Here is a 19,745-nt window from a genome sequence, read left to right on the forward strand (position 1 = left end):
GCTCAGTGCCACGAAATCTCCATTAGCTGCTGCCATTAAGAGCTCACACTGGTATAAATAGGTGCTAATGCCACCTGGTCAAATACAAAGACAAAAAAGGGGAAAGAAAATGCCGCATTTCCCGATTTGAATGAATCACAGAAAGAGAGAAATAAGCTGCTCGACATTGAAGAAGGCCGGACGGGATAAGGCAATTTGGCACATTCCAGCAGAGAGTAAGTGGAATGTGAAATGACAGCCCCTGCCGAATCCCTGCTCGGTTGGATAACATGTGATGGGCAGATTGCACCCATCCAGTTTCTCTGCCCACGCTACAGTGTGAGCTCACTCTGCTGCAGCAGCAGCAGCAAACCTCGCAGCCAGGGTGAGTGGGGGAAAGGTTGGTGTGCGGCCAGGGGAGAGCCGAGCAGGCTGAGAAGCTGTCCTGTCAGAAGGAACTGCGAGAGAGAGAGAGAGATCAAACTTTAATTGCCAGAGTCGGGTTACTATCACTTGACTGCTGAATTCTTGCGGGAGGATTAGCACCTTTGAATCAACTCCGTGACCACACAGTGCTGGGAGTGAGGTAGGACTCTGTGAAACCCAATCCTTCACTTGTGTTTATTTTTAAAAAATTTGATTTCGCCTGTTTCTGATTTAAATATATATTCAAACACTTAAAAAGAACCTGAAGAAGCTTGGGGCACTCTGCTGCTGGTAACACTGCATGAGAACAGCAAACTGGTTTATTTTGACATGCTGGAGGTGGGGGTAGAAGTGGGATTTTGTTGGACAAGAGTGAGAGATTTCCTCCACTACCGCCAGTGTGCAGCAATGAATCGATGGAGTGCTTTCTTTCTGCTTTTCAAACCACCTTTAAAGTCTCTTGGTCAAAATCTCCCGCGTTTCAGATAAATATGCTTGCATGAAGTGTAATTATTTTTTTTCTTATGTGAGTGGATGTGTCAAGAGGGTGAGGCACAAACTTTTAGCCCCCCCCTCCTTTGCAGCTCGATGCTTACTTATAATAGTTTTAAAAAATGGTTGTTTCTTATAATTGCCCCGCATGATATTGTGGGGGAACTTGTTGAGAAGATAAAACGCGGTAAATGTAAGCGTGCTACCACCCAGCTAAGGGCCTGGGCTGTCAAGGTTGAGCCATGTTGCCATAGCAACGAAGGAGTAAAAGTAAAATTGGGGATTATTGACCTCCAACAGGCTTAATCTGAGGGTTTGTGAGGTCAATAAATAATAACGCAGAAAGATCAATAAAACTTGGTGGAGCTAGAAATTCATCTGGGGCAGTGCCACACAACTGGTGTTATCAGGTTGCCCATCTTGTTCTGTGTAGCACCTGATATTTAATTCCATTGATTGCCACGGATCTGCATATCAGTCACTGTACAAGGGGCCATCCAATCTGGCACCACCCGTCATGTGCCACCATCTGAGATGAATTTCCAGCCTTTGATTTTTGTCTGTCTTCTGTTTAAAAATAACTACTTTATTAAGAGACCCACGGATTTGGGGCGGCACGGTGGCACAGTGGTTAGCTCTGCTGCCACACCCCACTGAGGACCCGGGTTCATACCCAGCCCCAGGTCACTGTCCGTGCGGAGTTTACATTCTCCCCGTGTCTGCATGGGTCTCACCCCTACAACCCAAAGATGTGCATGGTTAGCAACGCTAAAATGCCCCTTAATTGGGAAATGAGAATTGGGTACACCAAATTTATATTTAAAAAAACAGGCATGGTACAGTGTATAAAAGGTAAAGTTCCAATATATTTTGGTAAATTCTTGTCAGTTACAACAGAGGCACGCTGAAGTGGAATTGGCCTCCTGGCCGCACATTAGAATAAAAATATTAGACAAGTGAGTGAATTTGACACTGGAGAAACTTATGAGGAATGCATTTATTTGATCTCGTTCCCATTCCAGAACCTGAGGTAACTGTGACCCCCCCCCCCCCCCCCCCCCCCCCATATCTCAGTCAGATAAGAGGTGAGATGAGACTGTACGGAGCAGCTCTGAAACTCCAGTTAACATGACATAGGCAACCCAATGAGGCAACTCAAAAGAATGGCAGGTCAGGACATTAGGTCTGATCTGTAGAAAGGTCATACGGACTAGAAACGTTAACTATATTTCTCTTCCCGCAGATGCTGCCAGACCTGCTGAGTTTATCCAGAATTTTCTGTTTTCATTTCAGATTTCCAGCATCATTTTGCTTTCATTAGATCTGTGTGCATTGAAGTTTAGAAGAATGAGAGATGATTTTATTGAAATACACAAGATTTTGAGGGGGACTTGACAGGGTGGATGCTGAAAGGATAAATCCCCATGTGGGAGAGACCTGAACTAGAGGACACAGTTTAAACATAAGACAGAGATGAGGAGTATTTGTTTATTTCAAAGGTGGTGATTCTGTAGGACTCTCTTCCCCAGAGAGTGGTGGAGATCGGATCAATGAATATTTTCAAAGCTGAGGTAGATACATTTTTGACATGCAAGGATTTTTTCCTTAAATTTGTTTTCGGGATGTGAGCGTCGCTGGCTAGGGGAGCGTTAATTGCCCATCCCAATTGCCATTGAGAAGGTGGTGGTGAGCTGCCTTCTTTCATGGAATTTACAGTGCAGAAGGAGGCCATTCAGCCCATCGACTCCGAAAAGCACCCTACCCAAGGTCCGCACCTCCACCCTATCCCCATAACCCAGTAACCCCACCCAACACTAAGGGCAATTTTGGACACTAAGGGGCAATTTAGCATGGCCAATCCACCTAACCTGCACATCTTTGGACTGTGGGAGGAAACCGGAGCCCCCGGAGGAAACCCACGCACACACGGGGAGGATGTGCAGACTCCGCACAGACAATGACCCAAGCCGGAATCGAACCTGGGACCCTGGAGCTGTGAAGCAATTGTGCTATCCACAATGCTACCGTGCTGCCCCTTTAGTCCCTAAGGTATAGGTACATCTCCATAGTGCTGTTGGAGAGGGTGTTCCAGGATTTTGACTCAGCGACAGTGAAGGAACGACGATATATTTCCAAGTCAGCATCATGAGTGACTTGGAGGAGAACCTCCAGGTGGTGGTATTCCTGTGTGTCTGCTGCCCTTGTTTGTCCTGATTGTAGGGCTATCAGGGGTAGGCAGGATAGTGGAGTTGAGGCCACAATCGAATCAGCCATGATCTTATTGAATGGTGGAGCAGGCTCAAGGCCCTGAATGACCCACTCCCACTCCTAATTTGTATGTTCGTACACATCAATACAATCAACCAACCAGTTAGTATTTTGTAAGACACAAAACACTTTTTCAGGAAAGTTACTTGTGACAGTTTCTGACTTAAGCTGTGCCTGAGTTGAAACAACACCTGGACTTCTTTTTAAAAGTGAAGGTTACTCTCCCAGAACATCACAAACTTGGAAACAAGCACTGACACATCAGCAGACAGCACGTAACACAGACGTTGAACTGTATTTTGTTATGGCAGAGTGTTAATACATTTAAAATGGATATACGAAAACCTGGGTTAAAATAGATGAATGTGCTAAGCATTATCCTGTCAATATGGCCAGTCACTTCCAAGCCCTTGTGATAATAGTCACAACCTCAATGCTGAAATGTGTTTGATTAGTCATGTGTTAAACTTTTGATTCTGTTGCCTGGCTGGGTATAATTGGATTTTGATGGGAGGAGGAAGTAAATTAAATTCCACTTTCCCATAGGGAGAGGCTGGTCATTTTCCCCACAGCATCAGCTATTTGAAGCACGCAGAAATGGCAGCGCGTTAACCTCCATGCCTGCCTCAGCTAATTAAGCACCTCCCACCCCTGACCCATTGAGTGGATAGTCGAGGTGCTGTTATGTACAGGCATCCACACGTCAGTATGTGTGTCTGCACCATTGTGTACAGCCTTGGGTGAGCCAATGCTGTCAGGGTGATGTTTCCCTCAATGTTACCATAGGTCCCAAGTGTGCGCAAAATGGACATTGAGGGCAGCACGGCTGCACAGTGGCTAGCACTGCTGCCTCCTAAGTTCGATCCTGGCCCTGGGTCTGCATGGGTTTCACACCCACAACCCAAAAGATGTGCAGGTTAGGTGGATTGGCCATGCTAAGTTGCCCCTTAATTGGAAAAAGAAATAATTGGGTACTCTAAATTTATAAAATAAAATAAATAAAATGGACATTGCCGCTACCAGGCTGTCTGGTGTCACAAGGCGCCATTGCATGAAGTGGGCACACCATAGTAAGTGCAAATTCTTTTCCTCCCTCCTTGCAGATCTGACACAGCTAGTGACAACCATCGAGTGAGCTTGGCACACTCACTGAGGCCAGTGAGTGGGAACGACCCTTTATTTCTTCCTCTCTTCTGCATTTCGCTACCTTTATTGAATCTGGCGAGCTTGCTTTGGATTTGCCATTGGCTGTGCCAAATCTTTCCATTCAACAAGAACAACTGGAGCTGTTATCATAGTGAAACATTCCAAGATGTTTCAAGGAAATAGAATCAGTCAAAAATGTGATACTGAACCACCTGAGATGTTAGGACAGGTGACCAATAGGCTGGTCGAAGAGATGGGCGGCACAGTGGTTAGCACTGCTGCTTACGCCGCTGAGGACCCGGGTTCGATTCTGGCCCGGGTCACTGTCCGTGTGGAGTTTGCACATTCTCCCCGTGTCTGCATGGATCTCACCCCCACAACCCAAAGATGTGCGGGTTAGGCGGATTGGCCACGCTAAATTGCCCCATAATTGGGGGGGGGGGAAATTGGGTACTCTAAATTAATTTTTTTAAAGGTTGGTCGAAGAGAGAAGTTTGAAGGCGCAGGGTCCACAGTCAATGTTTGGCCACCCTTACCTGAACTGTTTCCCTACAGTGTAAGTCCAGTTTAATTGTGTAGATTTGCCTGTTTGACACTAGTGATGACCATGTTGTTTCAGCATACACAACTGGAGAGCATATTGCCTTGTGAGTAATAAAACTGGCACTTAAAGCACTGGAAAGCTATTTTTTCAGTACAGGCAGTCCTCACGACACAATCAGCTCCTGAAAACCACATCGTAAGTCAAATCATTGAAATTTGGAACCATTTTTCCCACAAGAAACAAATTATAAATGGGGGATTGGTTCTTAAACCAAGGCCTGATACTCTATTTTCACCAAAGCAACCCAGAATTTTGTACTTAAATCAGTTATAGACAAGTAATTTATCAATATTAGTGTATTTGTTAACATAAAAATAATTGAAATGCATGTACCATGTAATATTGCACTGTACATTACCTATAAATGATCTAAAAAAAATGTGACGGAACAGGAGCTGAACACCAACGTGCAGGTATCCCTGGCAACGTAAAGTTGAAACTGTGGGAAACATTGAAACAAGGTATCAATTTATAAATGTCGTAAACACCGACCATTGTAACTTGAATGTCGGAAATTCGAGGACTGCCTGTTTTTCTCAAGAGTGCAACTTGGTTACACACCCAAGGGTTGGAGGTAACAGTAAGGTCGCTGAGAATCAGCGTTGCAAATGCATCAGCGCAAATCTTTTCTGGCTTGTCAGTGAGATCATGAGCTGAATCACATGCTCAAGATTTCAACACAAGTATTGAGCAGCAGACATCTTCACATGCACACCACCGTCCATAGCAACTGGAAGGGTTCTTACTCTGTGGATTTAATTTTAGGAGTCGGTGAACAAAGGTATATGTTAGAGCCGAAATCCTAGTAGATCTGCTCCACTGGCAGGAATGGAACCTAAGGAAGCCCAAGATTGCCAACTCTTGAGAGACCCTCATCCTGTCCCAAAATGTGGGGCCACAGCAAATGGCACATTCAAGGCAGGTGCAACAGAGGAGGTTTCATGAGGGCCTAAGAACTGCTAGACTCCTCAGTTCACAGAAGAGCAATTGCACATCTTTACAAAGTAATTGGTACCCTCAGCTCCCTTTTCTCAGGCATTTAGGAGCCTTTAACAGAGCCCACAGCTGCTGTCATCTACCTAGTTGTGTATGAGACAGAATTTCCAGGGAGCTCGGGGAACTCCTTCAAACGCTCCTTGCCGTAGGAAGGCACGGCGAGAGAATCTGACCTTCCTTCCCCTCCCCCCTCGAGAATTTCCTGACCTCTTCCCTGTGATTTCTGGTTCAGCTCTTTGTGATGGGATTTTGGGTCTGTTATCCATAAAATCCTGCTATTTATATTAGTAACAAAATGTAATTCAGGTTTAGCTTCATGATTTAAAAAAAACTTTTCGTTTAAGTATTGTCTCTTTTTGTTATAAAACACAAGTGTTGGGGTTACAATACCTGCCCGTTGTCATAGAATGACATAGCACAGAGAAGACCATTCGGCCCATCATATAAGAGTAATCCAGTTATCCTTCCCCACTGCCCTTTCCCCATACCCTGCAACTTCTTCCATGTCAGGTATCAATCCCATTCAGCGATTGCTGCTCCCAGATGTGGAAGGGGAGGGAAGTGGCTGGGGGAGCAGGGAGGTGAGCGGGTGGTGAAGATCAAGGAGCAATGGGAAGCGGAGTTGGGAGGGGAGATCAATTGGGGAGTATGGAGTGAGGCACTGCGTAGGGTAAACGGGACCTCCTCTTGTGCAAAGATGAGCCTGATACAGTTTAAGGTGGTGCACAGGGTGCATATGACTTGGGCAAGGATGGGTGGGTTCTTTCAGGGGGTAGCAGATGAGTGCGAGAGGTGTGGGCGGGGGCCAGCGAATCACGCGCACATGTTTTGGGGTTGCGAAAAATTGGGAAGATTCTGGGCTGGAGTGTTCGCAGTCTTAGCCAGGATGGAAGTGGATTGGGACCCTCTGGTGGTGACATTTGTGGTCTCAGAGTAGCCGGAGCTCATGGAGAGGAGGAAGGCCGATGTCTTGGCCCTTGCCTCTCTGATTGCACGGCGGCGAATTCGCGAATTTTGCTGGAGTGGCGGTCGGCATTGCCACCTTGATTGGGTGACCTGTACGACTTCCTGCAATTAGAGAAGATAAAGTTTGAGTTAAGGGGCTCTTCAGGAGGATTTGAGGAAAGGTGGGGGATGTTTGTGACCGTGTTTGAGGGGTTGTTCGTCGTGAAGGAGGGGGGGGGGGGGTGAAAAGGGGGGGAAATCTGTAACATACTGTATAGTTGATTGTAGGGAAGCATGTTTCCCGGGGTGTAGGTGGCCTAGTGGTTAGCACAACCGCCTCACGGCGCTGAGGTCCCAGGTTCGATCCCGGCTCTGGGTCACTGTCCGTGTGGAGTTTGCACGTTCTCCCTGTGTCTGCGTGGGTTTCGCCCCCACAACCCAAAAATGTGCAGAGTAGGTGGATTGGCCACGCTAAATTGCCCCTTAATTGGAAAAAATAATTGGCTAATCTAAATTTAAAAAAAAAAATGTTTCCCGGGGTGTTTGTTCGGTGTAATCTGTTTTGATACATCTTTGTAATAAAATACATTTTTTTTTAAATGGTATCAATCCCATTCTATTTTGGAAGTTAGTACTGAATCTGTTTACACTGTCCTTTCAGTACATTTCAGACAATAACTATACCTACCAGGTGAATGTGGCAGTTTGTTCGTCCTTCATCTGCAGAAGGGGAATTAAAGTTGGCCTTTGGAGGAAGGGGAAAAGTCAGTTAAGGATCTCACCACTGACTCATATCCATGATGTGGAGTGCTGGCGTTGGATTGGGGTGAGCACAGTAAGAAGTCTTGAAATGAAATTAAAATCGCTTATTGTCACAGGTAGGCTTCAAATGAAGTTACTGTGAAAAGCCCCTAGTCGACACATTCCGGCGCCTGTTCGGTGAGGCTGATATGGGAATCGAACCGTGGTGCTGGCCTGCTTGGTCTGTTTTCAAAGCCAGCGATTTAGCCCTGTGCTAAACCAGCCCCAGGTCACAACACCAGGTTAAAGTCCAACAGGTTTGTTTCAAACACTAGCTTTCGGAGCACTGGTCCTTCCTCAGATGAATCAGAGCTCTTCATTCACCTGAGGAGGGAGCAGTGCTCTGAAAGCTAGTGTTTGAAACAAACCTGTTGGACTTTAACCTGGTGTTGTAAGACTTCTTACTGACTTATGTCCAGCAGCCTTTCCAAGAGAATCTGGTCTCCCCTTTCATAGATGCATTTAAGGGGAAACTCTATAAGTACATCAGTGAGAAAGGAATTGGTGATGATTGACTAAGGGTGGATGGAGGCCCAGGGATGCATAAACACTGGCACCGACCAGTTGGAGCTGAATGGCCTGTTTGGGTACTGTCATTACCCTGCAATGTGTTTGCCTGCATATCAGCTGAGACCAACCCCATCAAAGTCGAATAGCCTTCTAAAACCACCTGGATCGGCATGTCAAATATGGTTGAAGTACCCACAGAACAGTAAGAAACATCAACTTCAGGGGGGGTAAATGGAAAAGCAAAGAGAATCCCTTCAGAATTTCAACATCAGCAAATCAACACTATTTCAAATAAACGTCCACACTCCCGTCCCCAAGATGGGACGGTGGGTGGGGAATGGGGAAATCGCGACAATCTACTGGGTAATGGTAATGTTTTGTGTTACCAGCAGAACACTGAGGTGTTGGCACCTGGCAGAGCAGAAAGAAACTGAAGAACGAGTACAGATTCAGCGGAGTTCAACGTGACCTTTCAGTGCACTAACCAGCTGCAATTATCTGACCTTCATAATAATACCTGGATTAGAACAGAATGGCATTTAACTGAAACAATGCCAAGATACTTGAAGATTACAGATCCCCCGCCTGCATTCCTTTTGTTTGTTAGCAATTTGTGTACTCAAAAACTGGATAAGATTAAATGGGGCCGACTCCCTTTAAAGAATGTAGGGGAGAAGGTAAAATGAGCTCCATTGGATTGCTGAAAATTGCGTTGCCGTAGTTATCTTAAAAACTTTGCCTATAACCAACATTCCTTTTGGGTGAACGGCAATCAGCTGTACAAGTGGAACAATTCCTCACTTTTAAGCACCTCAAATGCTCGAAGGTCAGGTATGGCACATTTTGAAGTTGCCTCTATTTTTGTCCAACTCACCCGCAATGTTAGAAGAGGACTATTGCTGGGAGAATGTGAAAGAGAATGATAGAATCCCTATACTGCGGAAGGAGACCATTTGGCCCATCGAGTCTGCACCGACCCTTCGAAACAGCATCATATCTAGGCCCAATCCCCCACCCTATCCCCGTAACCCCACCTAACCTTTTGGACATGAGGAGGCAATTTATCATGGCCAATCCACCTAACCTGCACATCTTTGGACTGTGGGAGGAAACTGAAGCACCCGGAAGGAAACCCACGCACACACGGGGAGGACGTGCAGACTCTACACAGACATTCATCCGAGGTCGAAATCGAAACCGAGTCCCTGTCACTGTGAGGCAGTAGTGCTACCCACTGTCCCCAGTGGTTATGTACAATAGGCTGGACATTTTATGCTGTGAACTTGCATCCATCAAGGAATGGGCTGAGGCACTTCACACAGGCACCCAGCCCATGAACCAGGTCTGCGAAACACCCAAGATCCTGCATGGAAAAGGGACAGTCAGGATAGTAACCCGGCTGCAACCATTCTCACTTCTACTGGACAGTCATCGTGTCAGCAAAATATGAAGTAAGCAGGAAGAACAAACCTAGACAAACCACCACACAGTTCACTGGTGGCCAACCATCACATGCTTTGGTAGAAGATATCGCTGATAAATTTTATACCTACTTTTGGCCTATTGAGAGATCCTCTGGCACATGAATTCTGACACTCGGTGACAGACCTGGGGCGGGATTCGCTGTTGCCCGCACCAGCCGCAGGATCGGTGAGGGGGCGCCGCCAATTTTTTTCCATGTACAAATGCCACAGATCCTCCGTACGTAGCCTCAGATACGGAGAATCTGGCCCCTGAGCTTTGAGAAATTAGTGAACAGCCTGAAGTGTAGTTGGTTTTGTGAATGTGTGCAACATTAACCAAATACAGTCATTTAACCATTTTTTATACATTATTGTAGGTTCCCCTGTTGCTCAATTGGCAAAGGAGCAGAGCAAGTAGCCAATAAACCACAAGTTCAGTTCCCTAACATGGTCTAGCTGGGTTGGTTGATCATATAAGGACAGCACATCCTGTGTCAGGGAAGCGGGAAAATCAAACTGCTTTCTGCTCTTGGCAAGCCGTGGCCTCCAAACTCAATTTCTCCTTTGTCATAATGCAAGTGCACTTCAGCAGAGGGCAGCTGTATTGAAGTGGGTTTGGCTGCAATGGACCCCCTCCTGCTCCCTCCCTTGGAACCCCCTCCCCCACACCACACCAGCAGCATAGTAGCACAAGTGGATAGCACTGTGGCTTCACAGCGCCCGGGTCCCAAGTTCGATTCCCCGCTGGGTCACTGTCTGTGCGGAGTCTGCACGTTCTCCCCATGTCTGCATGGGTTCCCTCTGGGTGCTCCGGTTTCCTCCCACAATCCAAAGACGTGCAGGTTAGGTGGATTGGCCGTGCTAAATTGCCCTTAGTGTCCAAAAAGGGTAGGAGGGGTTATTGGATTACAGGGATAGGGTGGAAGTGAGGGCTTAATGTGGGTCGGTACAGACTCGATGGGCCGAATGGCCTCCTTCTGCACTGTATGTTCTAAGGTCAAATAGCTTATGCATGGGCATGGATGAAGTGATGGTGGGCCCAAAGAATCATACCCAGGAGAAGTCAAGTAAAGGAGGGGAGCAAAAGGAATTGAAAGAGGGTGCAAAATAAAACATCCAATAAGTGAACGGTTGTAATTGATCAAAAGGTCATTGCTGTTGAAGGTTACCTGGTACACAATGACCTATCAGTCCCACACTGGTGTACGAGACTGAGAAAGAGTAAAAACCAAGATACTGGCTCTCACTGTTTAAACAGCTCAGTAGGTAAACACACTGTAAGGTGTGGTGTTCAGCCTTACAAACAGGAAGGTACGAGCTCTAGTCAGACACCTCAGTGCTGTACTGACGAGTATTAACACTGTCTGCTGGGCTGTCTTATCAGTCGAGACATTGAATCATGGCCAGTCTATCCTCTCATCTGGGTGTGAAAGAACCCATGGCTCGATTGGAAGAGGGCAGAGGAATTTTCCTAATATCCTGACCCGCTGCCAAACGTAAGGCTTTGCCCCTCTAGCACACCTCACACAGGAGTAGACAGAACAGCCCATCCAGCCTCTCTGATCCGATCTTGGCTGAGATGACTTAACTCAGCAGATACCCAGAATATCCCTTGTCTCTGTGGCTGGAGGCTTAGGTGGAGAATTTACCCGCTGAGCTTGGTTAACGTTTAATTTTAAAGCCAGCGGGGGTGGCACAGTGGTTAGCAATGCTGCCTCTCAGCGCCAAGGACCCGGGTTCAATTTCGGCCTCAGAATGCTGTCTGAGTGGAGTTGTCATGTTAGAATCATAGAATCATAGGGGCTGGTTTAGCACAGGGCTAAATAGCTGGCTTTTAAAGCAGACCAAGGCAGGCCAGCAGCACGGTTCAATTCCCGTACCAGCCTCCCCAAATAGGCGCCGGAATGTGGCGACTAGAGGCTTTTCACAGTAACTTCATTTGAAGCCTACTTGTGACAATAAGCGATTTTCTTTTCATTCATTTCACTTCATCATAGAATTTACAGTGCAGAAGGAGGCTATTCGGCCCATCGAGTCTGCACGCTCTTGGAAAGAGCACCCTACCCAAGCCCACACCTCCACCCTATCCCCATAACCCAGTAACCTCACCCAAAACAAAGGGCAATTTTGGACACTAAGGGCAATTTATCATGGCCAATCCACCTAACCTGCGCGTCTTTGGACTGTGGGAGGAAACCAGAGCACCCGGAGGAAACCCACGCCGACACGGGGAGGATGTGCAGACTCCGCACAGGCAGTGATCCAAGCTGGGAATCGAACCAAGGACCCTGGAGCTGTGAAGCAATTGTGCTAATCATTATGCTTCCGTGCTATCCTCCTCATGGATGCATGGGTTTCCCCCGGGAGCTCCAGTTGCCTCCCACAGTCCAAAGATGTGCAGGTTAGGTTGATTGGCCATGATAAATTGCTCCTTAATGTCCAGGGATGTGCAGGTTAGGTTATGGGATTACGGGGGTAGGTAGGGGTGGACACTTGTAAATGGGCAGGGTGCTCATTCACAGGGTTGATGGCCTCCTGCACTGTAGGGATTCTATGATTCAAGCAATATTAAAGGAGTGAGGGTCCTTGGTAGAATGTAGTTCGATGGGGACTGTCCGTCTCCAGAGAGAGGGAAAGACAAGTCAACACACGCTGGTGGTCGATAATAGCGAGTCTACAGCTATCCACCACTGAGGAAAGTTTGTAAGTGGTGCAGACTATGGGGGAGGCGGGGGAGGGAGAAAATAAGTATAAAGCCCCACCCCCATTAAATCCAGTCTTACAACCAGTTTTGTCTGTCCTGAGAAAGATCCCAAAGGACTCTTCCATTCCATTAAAGCAAAATAGTAGCAACTGAGCACAACGACTTTGAAAATTCAACCTAATGATAATTCAATCATGTTTATACAATAATTAATTGCATAAAGCCCCTCAAGTGAGCTCAAGAATATTATCCAGTAGCTTGTTGAGAGTGAACTACACCCTCTAGTGGGCAGAAGTGACATTTTCTCACCAGAAATTGTTTTACGAAAATAGATTTTGCCTTGGCTTTCTGAGAGTGGGGAGGGAATTCACTTCACTGGAACATCTTTTTTGCCATGTCACAATCTGAACTCTTCACAGACCGTTTCATCGGGTGGGGGGGGGGGGGGGGGGGGGGGCTGTAGATGCAGAAAGTATGTTCAGAATTCCATCTGCCTTTAGGGCTGGGGGGTTACTTATCCATTTGGAGATAACAGGAGTGGACTGGAGCCAGTCCCGGAGGAGCAGGGTCTCCAGCTGAGAGGGTGTGGTGGTTTGTAATGGAGCTGTAATTTATGTTTTGCCAACAATGGATGCTTAATCCTCCAGAAAGGCTTCCCTGGGAGAGGCAAACCTTTGTCTCTGGGATTCAGAAGGCAAAGAAGACTTGCTTGCACCATTTAAACTCATGGACTGGTGGAGGGGGTAGCTTAGTTCACAGTCTACCCTGCAGTTATCTGATTGAATTGAGACCCTGGTCATTTCTCAGTTGCCTTTTGTTGGTGGTATTTAATATTTTTGGAGGGAATGCTTCCTGGCTGTTATTAGGCGTCTCTTTAGTTACTGATTAGTTGCTGGTTTGGGTTGTGACGAGACAGTTTTGACACAATATTAGCAGGAGCCCAGCTGGTTGTTCGTTGTGGGGATTCTCTCCATGTTCAGCAGTTAATATTCCCCGTTGCAAATTGCTGACTTCACTATCCCAGGGCATTCACATGCAGAAGTAACACACTTTCATCTTCCATTTATATGCAGCCATGGCGCTTATTTAATAAAAAAAATCTAATTAGGGCAGGCTGACAATCATTTAAAAAAAAAAGAGAATTTCAGCACAATTTAAAACTGACTGCGGAAGAGTAACATCCTGCCCTGAACCCCCCCCCCCCCCCCCCCGCCCGTCATTTCCCACTGCTCCCCCCCTCCCCCCATTCCCAAAAGAGTCTGGAGCCCAACGCACAGGTTATCAGTTGACATGAGGAAATAAATATGTCAGCCCAAAGCTGTTAACTCCAAAATATTCAGAAAATGGGAAAATTGGATTTCTTTTAAGTCAAGAATCAATTGTGCTAAATTTTGGCAGAAATTTGGGACCCAAAACACAATAATATCACAACCTGAGCAGAACATGCACTGAAACCCGGGAGGAATGGGTATCATTTATTAAATGCCATTTGTTACACCTGATTACTCTTTTTGCGGATGAAATGTGAGTGGGAAGGTGTGTGTGCAGAACAGCGGTCAGTGGCACCTTCAAAATCATCTGAGCTGCGGCTCAGAGAGGCTGTAAAGGAGAAGAAGCTGTGCTTGATTTTCTCCCCTACTCCATCTCATCGCCGCTGCTGTTGGGCAGCACAGTAGCACAAGTGGATAGCACTGTGGCTTCACAGCGCCAGGGTCCCAGGTTCGATTCCCCGCTGGGTCACTGTCTGTGCGGAGTCTGCATGTTGTCTGCGTGGCTTTCCTCCGGGTGCTCCGGTTTCCTCCCACAGTCCAAAGGCGTGCAGGTTAGGTGGATTGGCCAAGATAAATTGTCCTTACTGACCAAAAAGGTTAGGAGCGGTTATTGGGTTACGGGGATAGGGTGGAAGTGAGGGCTTAAGTGGGTCGGAGCAGGCTAGATAGACCGAATGGCCTCCTTCTGCCCTGTATGTTCTATGCTTTCCTGCCCTTTACACTTGGACCTTTCACCCTCCAGTCTTTTTAAAACTGAGACACCGTCCCCACCGAATCTCAATGACTGATTTCTTGGGACTGTGGTGGCCAACTCTATCATCATCTATATGCGCCACTCGGTGAGGATTCAACTAACCCATCACCGCCAGCGAGCTGGCAAAAACAAAATGTCACTGCACAATTGCTTCGGGTAAACAGGGCCATAGAGTTAGAACAGCCTGAGTATATTTGCGAGCTGACCTTCTCTCTGATTCTTGCAGGGGGGCGGTGAGAATTGACTCCATATTAGGCACCAGCAGCCTCCCATCATCTTGTCCCACCCAAGGGGCCATCGAGACCACAGTGCGGCAGTCTAATGATTTAGAGAGGGGTCATGAAGTACAGAGCTGGCATTGAACTGGAAACTTCCTGAGGCCTCCGAGCCTGTGCCCTTACTCACAAAGTCAACAAATGGATGCGCGGGTGAAAGAATCCAGGAATTTCGGTAATGAAGGATAAAATCAGGAAGGGTGGATTGGTTGAACCCATTGAATGAGTCCACTGGGTCAATAATTCTCACCCCCTACCCCGTGCATGAAAGCCTCCTATTCCTGTTTCTGACTGAGCTCCTGTTAGTACAGTAAAGTTGCTGCTACAAAGCCATCTCAGAAGTTTCAAATGCAAAAAGTGCTTGCGTTTCACTTCTGTTTAGCCAGCACCTCTCTTCCCCCCCTCTCCCCACTACCCAACAGCATTTAACTGCCTACCGCAGAATGGGGACCTATGTTTTCTAACGCATCACTGGCCAAAGAACGCTGGCTATCTGGAGCTTGCCTCAGATTGTGGAGTGTGGGAGAGGGTTTAAGAAACAGGAGCAGCTGCAGACAGTGAGTCTTACACAACAACAACGCCCTTTGAGGGTCAGGCCGGTACAAAGGACAGTGGTAGCAAAAAGGGCAGCACGGTGGTTAGCACAGTTGCTTCACGGCTCCAGAGACCCAGGTTCGATTTCCGGCTTGGGTCGCTGTCTGTGCGGAGTCTGCAAGTTCTCCCCGTGTGTGAGTGGGTTTCCTCCCACAGTCCATAGATATGCAGGTTAGGTGGATTGGCCATTCTAAATTGCCCTTAGTGTTCAAAAGGTTAGGTGGGGATAAAGGGGACAGGGTGGAGATGTGGGGCTTAAGTGGGGTGCTCTTTCCAAGGGCTGGAGCAGTCTCGATGGGCTGAATGGCCTCCTTCTGCACTATAAATTCTATATGAAAAAGGAAAAGTGGTAAAATCAGTGACAATGGCAAGAATTTAACCACAGCAATAAATGTGGGAGTGTTAATCTTAGCAGACAAGAACGCCGTTCAGCCATCGTGCCTCTGCTAGCTTTCTGAGCAATCCAATTAGTCCCATGCCCCTTTTCCCCCAAAGCCCGACAATTGTTTTTTAATGTATATATCCGGTTCCTCTTTGGCAAGTTTTCTTTTTGCCAATTATCTTGAATCTGTGAAGAAGGGAGCAGGTATCAGTTGTGGTTCAGTTGATTGCACTCTTTCTCTAGGAGTCATCAGGCTCTGAGTTCAAGTCCCATTTCAGGACGAGCTTGAAAAATCAAGGCTGACATGCCAGTGGAATGCGGCACTGTCAGAGGTTCTGTTTTGCGAATGAGACATTAAATCGAGGCCCTGTCTAGTCCTTCTCAGCTGGATGTAAAAGATCCCACCGTGCTATTTTGAAGAATAGGATGGATCTAGACAGGGTGATATCATCCCCGGTGTGCTGACCACTATTCATCCTGCAGCATAGTTGCACAGTGGTGAGCACTGCTGCCTCACAGGACCAGGGTTCAATTCCAGCCTTTGCTAACTGTGTGGAGTTTGCTCTTTCTCCTTGTGTCTGTGTGGGTTTCCTCCGGGTGCTCTGGTTTCCTCCCACAGTCCATAGATGTGCATATAGGTGAATTGGCCGAGCAAGATTGCCCCTTAGTGTCCAAGGATGAGCAGGTTAGGTTGGATTACAGGGAAAGGGCGGGGGAGTGGGCCTAGGTAGGGTGCTCGTTCAGAGAGTTGGTGAGGTCTCAATGAGCTGAATGGCCTCTTTCTGTACTGTAGGAATTCTATGAATCAACATCATAAAAATCAGATGATCCGATCATTCTCACATTGTTGTTTGTGGGAATTTGCTGTGCAAAGATTAGGCCACTTCACCCCCTCTGTCTCAACAATGATTGCAAAGCTCTTTGAGAGTGTGTAATGATGTATGTTTACAGACTTCATTCGAAACACAAGGTATTTATTAAGAAGAAAAACTGTACAGTGTCTTCTGCCCAAGGGAGGATTCCACGCCCAGGGTGATTCCCACTCTCAGTCCCAATTGGTCCCCCGAGCCAGGTGACCCTCTTATGCTGGGTCGCCCTTAAAGGGACACTCACCACAATGACTACATAGTGGTTGTGAGAGGTGCTATACAATACAAGCATTTTTTCCCCCTTCTGGTTAGTGACACCTCCACCTCTGGAAACCGTATAATCCACCCGATCAAAACCTCACAATATTTGAACACATCTGTTACATTTTCACCTATCCTCTGTTCAAAGGAGAACAATCTCAGTTTCCTTTTGCAAAGGCAACAAAAGTGATTCGAGAAAAACTCTGTTACGAAGCGAGTGGTTGGGGTTTGTAATGCGCTGCCCGAGAGTGTGGTGGAGGCAGGTTCAATTGGAACATTCAAAATGGAATTAGACTGCTATCTGGAAAGGAGGAATATGGAAGGTTACAGGAGAATGTGGGGGAATGGGACTAGGTGCGTTGCTCATTTGGAGAGCCAGTGCACACATGACGGGTTGAATGGCCTCCTTCTGCAATGTAACAATTCTGTGAATGTCTCTCCACACAATTGAAGCCTCTTGACCCTGGTGGTGCTCTGGTGGAGTAAAATTAAAACAAAATCCTGCGGATGCTGGAAATCTGAAATAAAAACAGAAAACCCAATGGGTCTGGAAGTCTCTGTGTAGAGGGCAACAGAGTTAACCTTTCAACACCAATATGTCTTCTTTGGAAGAGTTCCACCATTCTGGTAGCCCTGTGCAGCCTCCCCAGACACCTTGCTCTGCTTTCTAATGTGTGGAGCTCAGAATTGGACATAGTCATAATCATTAAGTTTTACAGCACAGAAAGAAGCCCTTCAGTCCCTCATGTCTGCACTGGTCATCATGCACCTATCCTAATCCCATTTTCCAGCACTTGGTCAATTGTATGCTCCAAATTGATGTCAAGCCAGTGATTTATAAAGGATCAAAATACCGGGTTTGTTCTTTTTTCATTGCATGCCTCTATTTATTAAGCCAAGAATATCATATGCTTTCTAACAGCTTTCTCAACTTGCCCTGCCATCTTCAAAGATTTGTGTATGTAAACTCCGAGGTGTCTCTGTCCCCGAGGGTGGCACAGTGGTTAGCACTGCTGCCTCACAGCCCCGAGTTCGATACTGGTCCCGGATCCCTGTCCGTGTGGAGTTTGCACATTCTCCCTGTGTCTGCATGGGTCTCACCCCCACAACCCAAAGATGTGCAGATCAGTTGATTGGCCATGCTAAATCGTCCCTTAATTGGGGGAAAAAAATAAGAATTGGGTACTCTAAATTTATTTTAAAAACATTTTAAAGGTGTATCTGTCCTCACTCTCTCTTTCTGAAATATCACCATTTAATTTACATTTTAATTTCCTTATTTTCCCTCCAAATCCCCAAAATAATTTTTTGTGTGTGGTTATTGCGGGTGTTCACTTTCCGACTACAGTAGTACCAGTTTATGGTAAATTACTCTTCAGGGCATATTTCGTCCCACCTCTTCTGGAACTTTCTTCAGTCTATTTAAGCCTCTGTGTTGGTTTCAACCGACCACTCCCTTCTTTACAAAGTACAATTTCTGTTTATCCAAAGATTAAAATCCTGACAGCAACCGAGCTTTTAATTCAACCTAGGGGCTGAGTATGTTTTAAAGATGAACAACCACCTACTCTGGAAATCATTTTAAAGTGGAGAATACTGGGAATAGCCAACAGGTCCATTGACATCTGAGAGAAGTGCTCTTGAGTGTAATGTACAGCCGTCATAAATTCTGATGCAAATCCTGCATTCAAAATATCAGCCTGCCTTTTGTTCCATTTTCTGCTGCTAATGAGAATTAGTTGCTTCATTCCCTTATTTTTTTAAAGCTTTAATTGACTTTCTCTCAATTTCTTCAGGCCCTACTTTGGGCTGATCATGAATTTTTTCTCTCTCTGGCCCCCCCCCCCCCCCCCCCCCCCCATGTGAGTTGTGGTGTCCACAGGGTCCCAGTCTCTATAGTGTGTGTATTGGTAACGTCTTAATCAACAGTGGATCAAACTCTTTTCATGCTGTATTCCAACAACATGCTTTAACCACAGAACAGTACCTCTGAAAACTCTGTGTTCGCTGTGTGAATGGGCCACTCGGGAGCTTTGTGCTGTTTGTTTTCCACACTATTCTGCCGGAGTCAAATCTTCATGCTAATGGCATAGAGCGGGATTTTTTTTTGTATTGTCGTACACGTTTGTTTTTTCCCTGTTTCTTTATGCTGTATAAATCATTCATCCTATTGTATAAATCTTTGTCATTTGAAAACCTGGGCAGAACTGGCGAAGTAGCGTGAGTACTTTACATTCTAATCTTGATTGAAAGCAGTAACAGTACTTTGCTGGGTGTGTTTTAAATTGGATTTTGTTTGCGCAGGTGGTCAATGCAGCAGTCCCATGAATAGTAACTGACAGTATGTGTGTGCTTCTGCAATTAAAAAAATTATTTAAAAAATCTAAGACAGATCCTGAGCTGTGCGCTTCAGTTTCGCAAGCACAGTGGTTAGTACTGTTGATTCACAGTGCCAGGGTCCTGGGTTGATTCCCGACTTGGTTTGCTGTCTGTGCGGAGTTTACGGGGGTGATTCTCCAATATGGAGCCCAAGTGTTCGCTCCGTTGTGAACGACGTCGCGTTTCAGGATGCCGCGAACAGGCCCGGGTACGAACCGGGCCAGCCAAAATGGGCGCCGCGCCAACCTGCATATGCGCATGGGACTTCTTTAGTGCGGCGGCCCTGACTCAACATGGGGTCGGTATTCAGGGGCCGGCGGCGCCAGGAAGTAGGCCCGGGGGGGAGGTGGGAAAAGGGCCGGCCTGCCAATTGGTGGGCCCCGATTGCGGGCCAGACCCCATCGGAGGCCCCCCCCCGGGGACGGATCCCCCCCCCCCCCGCCCCGCCCCGCAGGCCGTCCCGACCATTCCCACAACGTTCCCGCCGGCAGCAACCAGGGGTGAACAGCGCCGGCGGGACCTCTCGTATCGGCACAGCCGCTCGGCCCATCCGAGCAGAAAATCGACAGCCCCACCGATTCCAGCAAATGGCGCTGATTCTCAACACTTCGGAGAATCGCGAGCCG

General features: G+C 47.0%; 1 protein-coding gene across 1 annotated transcript in view; it reads left to right on the forward strand.

Moving 5' to 3' along the window:
* Positions 1–363: 363 nt before the first annotated feature.
* The window catches only part of LOC119963931 (fibroblast growth factor receptor 3-like), a 254,152-nt gene continuing 234,770 nt past the window's right edge, over positions 364–19,745 (forward strand). The window contains exon 1 of the mRNA XM_038793355.1: positions 364–565. The gene's annotated coding sequence lies outside the window, so the exon portion shown is untranslated. The remainder of the gene's footprint in view (positions 566–19,745) is intronic.

Source organism: Scyliorhinus canicula, chromosome 3, assembly GCF_902713615.1.
Source record: "Scyliorhinus canicula chromosome 3, sScyCan1.1, whole genome shotgun sequence".
NCBI classification, from domain to species: Eukaryota; Metazoa; Chordata; class Chondrichthyes; order Carcharhiniformes; family Scyliorhinidae; genus Scyliorhinus; species Scyliorhinus canicula.